Source organism: Nicrophorus vespilloides, unplaced genomic scaffold (assembly GCF_001412225.1).
Source record: "Nicrophorus vespilloides isolate i.1.1-1 unplaced genomic scaffold, Nicve_v1.0, whole genome shotgun sequence".
In the NCBI taxonomy this organism is placed as follows: Eukaryota; Metazoa; Arthropoda; class Insecta; order Coleoptera; family Silphidae; genus Nicrophorus; species Nicrophorus vespilloides.
In genome coordinates, this window is record NW_017098703.1 from 1 (window position 1) to 7168 (window position 7168).

At 29.0% G+C, this 7168-nt stretch overlaps 1 non-coding gene across 1 annotated transcript; it reads right to left on the reverse strand.

Annotated features, from left to right (window-relative positions):
* Positions 1-6869: 6869 nt before the first annotated feature.
* On the reverse strand, positions 6870-6941 carry Trnag-ucc. The gene has a single exon. It is a non-coding gene; the product is annotated as a tRNA-Gly (tRNA).
* Positions 6942-7168: the final 227 nt, after the last annotated feature.

A 7168-nucleotide genomic window follows, 5' to 3' on the forward strand; every position in this document is an offset into this window, starting at 1 on the left:
AAATGTGCAAACACTGCTTTTTCGAGCATTTTTAAAAATTTGAACACGTATTACAGCCAAACCGCTTAAACCACAGTAATATATCGATACTTGATATATGCCCCAAACATTCAGCTTTCATATGCATCTTTCGGATTCATTCTATCTATTATAGTTTTTGAGTAAATCAATGAAATGTGCAAACACTGCTTTTTCGAGCATTTTTTAAAATTTGAACATGCATTACAGCCAAACCGCTTAAACCACAGTAATATATCGATACTTGCTACATGCCCCAAACATTCAGCTTACATATGCATCTTTTGGATTCATTCTATTTATTATTGTTTTCGAGAAAATCATTAAAATTATTGTACAATGAAATGAAATCAATAAGAAACTGTGTGTTTTCCGAGGAGATTATATTTGATCAATAATTACAAACAAATCCAATCAAAAATACAATTAATTTCAATTGTCTTGTTTTTATTTGTTAATTACTTTCTTAATTGATGCAAAAAATAGTGTACTTTTTGTAAAGAAAATTTGTATTGTAAAAAGTCTATTTCGACAGTAAAGTCTTCATAAATTTTTATTTTGTTAATTACTTTCTTAATTGAACAAAAATTAATGTATAAAATATTCAGCTTTCATACGAGTTGTCGATGATGTAACTATCTTAAGGATTTGTCTTCATGAATTTCTATATCAAGTAATGCAATTGAATGAAATCAGTAAAAAAACTGATTAATATCAATAATTAGAAGATTTGTACACTTTTTTTTATCAATTAAATCAAGAAATCAATGAACCAAAATTAATGTATAAATGTATTTTTTTTTTTAAATTTGAATTGTAAAAAGTAAAGTCTTCGTTAATTTCAAATATCAACTAAAGCTTTCATAAAAATGAATTTATAATCATATAAATTTATTTTAAAATATTAAAATTTCATGTACATTTAATCGAAAAAAAAATCATTGAAATTATTATACAATTAAATTTCAAGTGCGGTCGAATAATTGCATAAATTGCATGATTTACAATAATTGCGATGAGATGAGTAAAAAAAAAACTGTGTCTGTTTGCCGAGCAGATTATATAGCGAGTGAGTGAGCAAGCAAAATGCATTTTGGTATTAATAATTGCGACCGCACTTCGAGCTCTCCGATCAATTCCAAATGAATTATTATACCGATCGGTGCCAACAAAATGAAGGAAGAAAGAAAGAAAAAAAAAACCAACACATCAATAATTCAAAATCGTCCATTCAACATTCCACTGCAATACGTACAGAGAAGAATAATCGATGAGGGGGAATTTTCTCGTGACGTTCACTTATCAATTTATTTTTACTACAACTTTACCAATAAAAAGAGCGTCAATGCGTTCGATTCTATTTGTGTACACGAAATCTATAGTTAGATATGTATATAGTAAAAAGTATGCATTTCGAGGCTTAATAATGATGAGCTGAGACATTAAGGTGGAATTATATAGGAGTGACATTATATTTGCATTGATGTGTTTCTAATTTTATTTTTCATCGTTGAATTATTTATTACTGTAATTGATATTTAACTTACAAAGTTTTATACTCTATTAATAATAAGAAGATTAATGCATCAATTGAAAAAAAATGTGTATTTAAGCAATACTTTTGTCAATATCTTAAGAAATTATTAGTAATAACATTGAGTAAAGGTAGGTTATGGATGGATTTCATTTTGCGAACTGTGGGTGTTCGAGTGTCCTCTTAAAACGATGAAGGAAGAGGAGAAAGAGAGAGAGAAGAAAAATATTGGAGTAAATTTCATTTGGATTTGAAAAGGACTGCCTGAATTATTCATACCGGCTATAAAATCAGCGCCGAAGCTCTCTTCCTGTCCTCCTTTTTCCCTTCTTTTTTTTGTCATTTTCCACGGTTCATCCTCGAGGTTGGAAGATGGAGAGGAGACTTCACCTCTCGATATTCAGAATTAAAATATTTATCTTCCACTCGAGTAGCAATGAGAGACAGGACACGAGGGATTCGATGAATGGGAGCGAGATGGAAAAACGAAGGAGAGATTTTAATGAATGTTGAAGGATTTAAGTCTTCAAGATGAAAGCGTCTAAGATCATTTTACGTTTAGTAGCCAAATACGAATGTAGGTTTTTAAGAAAAATATTGATTGATTAGGAAAAAAGAAACATTTAGGTATAAATTTATTATTTATATTGTAAAATACAAAAAAAAATAGGGGAATACAATAAATAAATTTTTTAGATCAATTTTGATGTTTTGTAACAAAAAAAAGTACAAGTTTCAGATAATTACAAGAATGCCCGTTGGATAGGCTATAGTTTTATCTTTAATTTGAAATTTTAATTATGTAATTGGCTTTTTGAGTAATTAAATAAAACGTGAAGATGTAATAAAAAAATGAAAAATCGGCATATCTATGACATTAATTAATATTATTTAACAGACGTTATATCAAAAAATGCGCATTTGAAGACAGCTTCTGGTGTAATCATAAAACATTTAAAAACATTTTTTGTTAATTTGAAAAAAAATTCAATTTAAACTTTGAAAATTCTTGAGGACAAATTTTATGCTTTTTTTTGTTGGAAAATATATAATATATTAAATTATGATTTAACGAGTTAGAAAAAGCTGTATAAACTTTGAGAAATCAACTTCAAAGTTATTTTTGATATATAATAAGAATTTACTAAAAAAAACATTTAAGAAGAATTGAAACTAATTAAAACAAAAATCGCCATATCTATGACGATTATTAATATTATTTAAGTCAAAAGATGCGCATTTCAAGACAGCTTCTGATGTAATCATTAAATATTTGAAATGTTTTTTAATCTGATTTTTTTTAAATTTTACAATAAAAATTTCGAAAATTTTCGAGGACAAATTAGAAAAATTTTATACTTTTCTTTTGTTGGAAAGTATATAATATATTAAATTATGATTAACAAGTAAGAAAAACTGTACAAACTTTGAGAAATCAATTTCAAAGTTATTTGTAATATATAAGAAAAATTTGATAAAAAAACGTTTAAGAAGAATTGAGACCAATTAAAAAAATCACCATATCTATGACATTAATTAATATTATTTAACAGAAGTTATATCAAAAGATACGCATTTGAAGAGAGCTTCTGATGTAATCATTAAATATTTAAAATGTTTTTTTGGTAATCTGAAAAATTTAGAAAATTTTCGAGGACAAATCGGGAAAAAATTTATACTTTATTTTGGTTCGAAAATAAATAATATATTAAATTATGATTTAAAGAGTAAGAAAGAACTGTATAAACTTTGAAAAATTAATTTCAAAGTTATTTTTGATATATAATAAGAATTTGCTAAAAAAGCGTTTAAGAAGAATTGAGACTAATTAAAAAAATAACCATATCTATGACATAAATTAATATTATTTAACAGAAGTTATATCAAAAGATACGCATTTGAAGAGAGCTTCTGATGTAATCATTAAATATTTGAAATGTTTTTTAGTTAATTTGATTTTTTTTTTAATTTTACAATAAACATTTCAAAAGTATATATTATATTAAATTATAATTTAAAGAGCAAGAAAAATACTGTATAAACTTTGAGAAATCAATTTCAAAGTTATTTTTGATATATAATAAGAATTTGCTAAAAAAACGTTTAAGAATTGAGACTAATTAAAAAAAAATAACCATATCTATGACATAAATTAATATTATTTAACAGAAGTTATATCAAAACATGCGCATTTGAACATAGTTTCAGATGTAATCATAAAATATTTAAAAACATTTTTTGTTAATCTGAAAAATTTTGAAATTTTTCAATAAAAATTTCGAAAATTTTCGAGGACAAATCGGGAAAACTTTTATACTTTACTTTGGTTGGAAAATATATAGTATATTAAATAATGACTTAACGAGTAAACTTTCAAAAATCAATTTCAAAGTTATTTTTGATATATAAGAAAAATTTGCTGAAAAACGTTTAAGAAGAATTAAAACTAATTAAAAAAATCAACATATCTATGACATTAATTAATATTATTTAACAGAAGTTATATCAAAATGTGTGCATTTGAATACAGTTTCTGATAAAATCATAAAATATTTGAAATGTTTTTTTGGTAATGTTAAAATTTTTGAAATTTTACATTAAAATTTTCAAAAATTTACGAGAAAAAATTTGAAAAATGTTATACTTTTTTTTTGTTGGAAAATGTATATTAGAATGATGATTTAGAGAGTAAGAAAGTTGAAAGTTAATAAGAATTTGGTAAAAAACGTTTAAGAATTTAAAGACTTTGTGATATATTTGAAGACGAATTAAATTGTAATAAATTTATTAATAAACGATTAATTTCGTTAGCATTAAAAGCTTTCAATTAAAACCAATTGATTCGTCGCGTTTAGTTGATTAAACCCATGGGAGCAACTAATAAGAAAAAAGCATCCCACGCTTATCCTCTTTCTCACGTTTTCTCTCCTTACATTTTCCATCCACCCACGTCGTCCTCTCATCTCTGTAATATTCTTTTTACGCTCCGCAGATTACGCGCAACATTCCGATGGAATTTCGTGGAATTCCTCTTTCTTTCTTCCGGACTAACACCTTGTATTTCGGGGATGAAAGTTAGCGTGTAATTGTTTCTGCTACGTGAGAGGAGAGGAGAAGAAACCTTCTCTCTTTAGGATATCTAGGATGTGGGAGTGAAAGGAAGGAAGCAAGGAAGGAATGAAGGAGATTTCGGAGGTGGCGTTGCGGATCGATCGAGCCACCACCATCATCCGATAAGAACGAGAAGACATAAATATCGGCTCCGGTTGTGCAGGGTTTTGCAGGCTTTGTGCACACACACTCTTTACCGACGTCCTAAAACCCATCACATCAATATGCTTTCATAATGAATTTGAGCTTCGGCCCTAATGCACGGATCCTCCGCAAATCTAATCACTTTGCATGATGCATCCCAGGCCTTAATTGCTTCAGGTCACTTTTTTTATTGCAATCTGAAACGAACAAGAAAAATATAGAATAAAGAAAATAAAGAAACTTGAGAAAACAACACGGAAACAGCTATAAATAATTCTCGAAATGCCAATAAATTATTCACACGTCGAATGCAGCGCGATTTGATTCTTTTTCCACATACATACACTCAGTGTTTACATTTTTTACTTTCTGTTATTTGACCTAAGATAAGAAGGTGAAGACGATCGCAAACAACAAGTTTCTGTTCTCGAGCCTCAAGATCACAAAAATAAACGTTTTTCTTTTCTGTTGCTTCATCTTAAACTCTCTTCATTTCATCAAGACCATCACTATATTAGATTTTATTTTATTGATTAATTGAATTGTTTAAGATTGAAACAAAAATCTTATGAGAATATTTCAAGAATAACTTTAATAATTAAAGTCTATTTCAAATTGTTTTTACATAACTTTATCAATTTCTTTAATTTCTTAATACATTGACTAGAATGTGTAGTAAAGTACTAAGTATTGATCCTAATATTAAGATATTACATAAACTAATTTACTTATCAAAACTATAGTAATAAAACATTGAAAAAAAAAATAAGATTTAATACTTTTAAAAATGTTCTGAATATAAAGTATTGCATAGATAAAAAAAATCGGTATAAGGCAAAAGGGAATGGAATGACACACTTTATTTAAAAAGGTAATTACATAGTAGTCAGATGAAAGTAGAAGAAGCGAACGAAATTTCTTCTTTTCGTTTTTATTTTTGTTCTTCCTTTTGCTGGAGAAACGCGGCGTGTACGTGGTGTAGCAAAGTTCAAAGGGTTTTCTAAACACACTAAAGGTAGATCCTTTTCGAATGTATATGAAAGGGGGCTCAAAGTCGCAGAGTGTGTGTATGATCGAGAGTCTGAATGCGTTAGAGTAAGACAGAAACGGAGATCGGTTTTGTGGGTGAGAAGGAGAAAAGGTATAAATGCGGGTCTTCTTCCACCCTTTCGCCGATAAATCGAAACCGTTAATTTGCGAGGCCAAAATAATTAGGGGAGGAATAGTTTCGGTATGCAAGAATGGATTACATTCGAAAAGGGATTTTGTGCGCAGATTGTTGTCGCAATTTATCTCATTTACAAGGATACACAACCCCTCAAAACGTGGACTAATCCTTTCGTTTGAACAGGATTTATAACCACTTCGGACGCACGGAACACGCACTTTGTCATTTATCCAAATATTTGGATACATTCCCGGCGCTAATTGCTCCTGTTTATTAACACACCCGGTCAACAATATGGGTTATCCAAAGTCGAAAGTTGTGAAACTTTTTACGTTTTTATTGATGCATAATATAAGTTTCAAGATCATCAGATTTTTGTGTAAATTTCTCAATAAATGATTATGTTAATTTTATTAAATTAGACTCAAATTAAAGCTGAAAGTCTCACCTATCCAACGAGCCTACTCACAACTTTCTGCTGTTATCCGTTCATCAGATACGAGCTGTCAAAATTTGTCGCAAGCGATGAACGTATAGTTTAATTAACAATTGCAGGATTTATCGTCGAGCAAGTGCAAGTCGGAGGATAATTTAGTGGATGTTCCAGGAACGTAGAATAGCAGTGGTGTAAATGCTATCATTAACATCGTTTCGGTTAATTGGCCTCACTAACTTACAATAGAATAGTAATTTGTTATTGTCAATGAGAGATGTCTATGTAAAGATCAAAATATTTTCGGATAATTGAGCATTTTAGTTTTAATTTAGTTATCAATTTCAAATAGAAATATACCCAAATTCGTTAATTATTTATTATGGACATTTTCAAGGTTTTTCAAATTTTCTGATATTTGACCCAATTTTTTAGGAGAGTTTCATGATATGGTAAAAGTGTGCGATGGCCGAGAATCGAACTCGGATCAACTGCTTGGAAGGCAACTATGCTGACCATTACACCACCAACGCCCTTGTTATCCAATTTTCTGATATTCGACCGAATTTTGGAAAGTAGTACCATAGTATGGTAAAAGTGTGCGATGGCCGAGAATCGAACTCGGATCAACTGCTTGGAAGGCAGATTACACCACCAACGCCCTTGTTATCCAATTTTCTGATATTCGACCGAATTTTGGAGAACAGTACCATAGAATGGTAAAAGTGTGCGATGGCCGAGAATCGAACTCGGATCAACT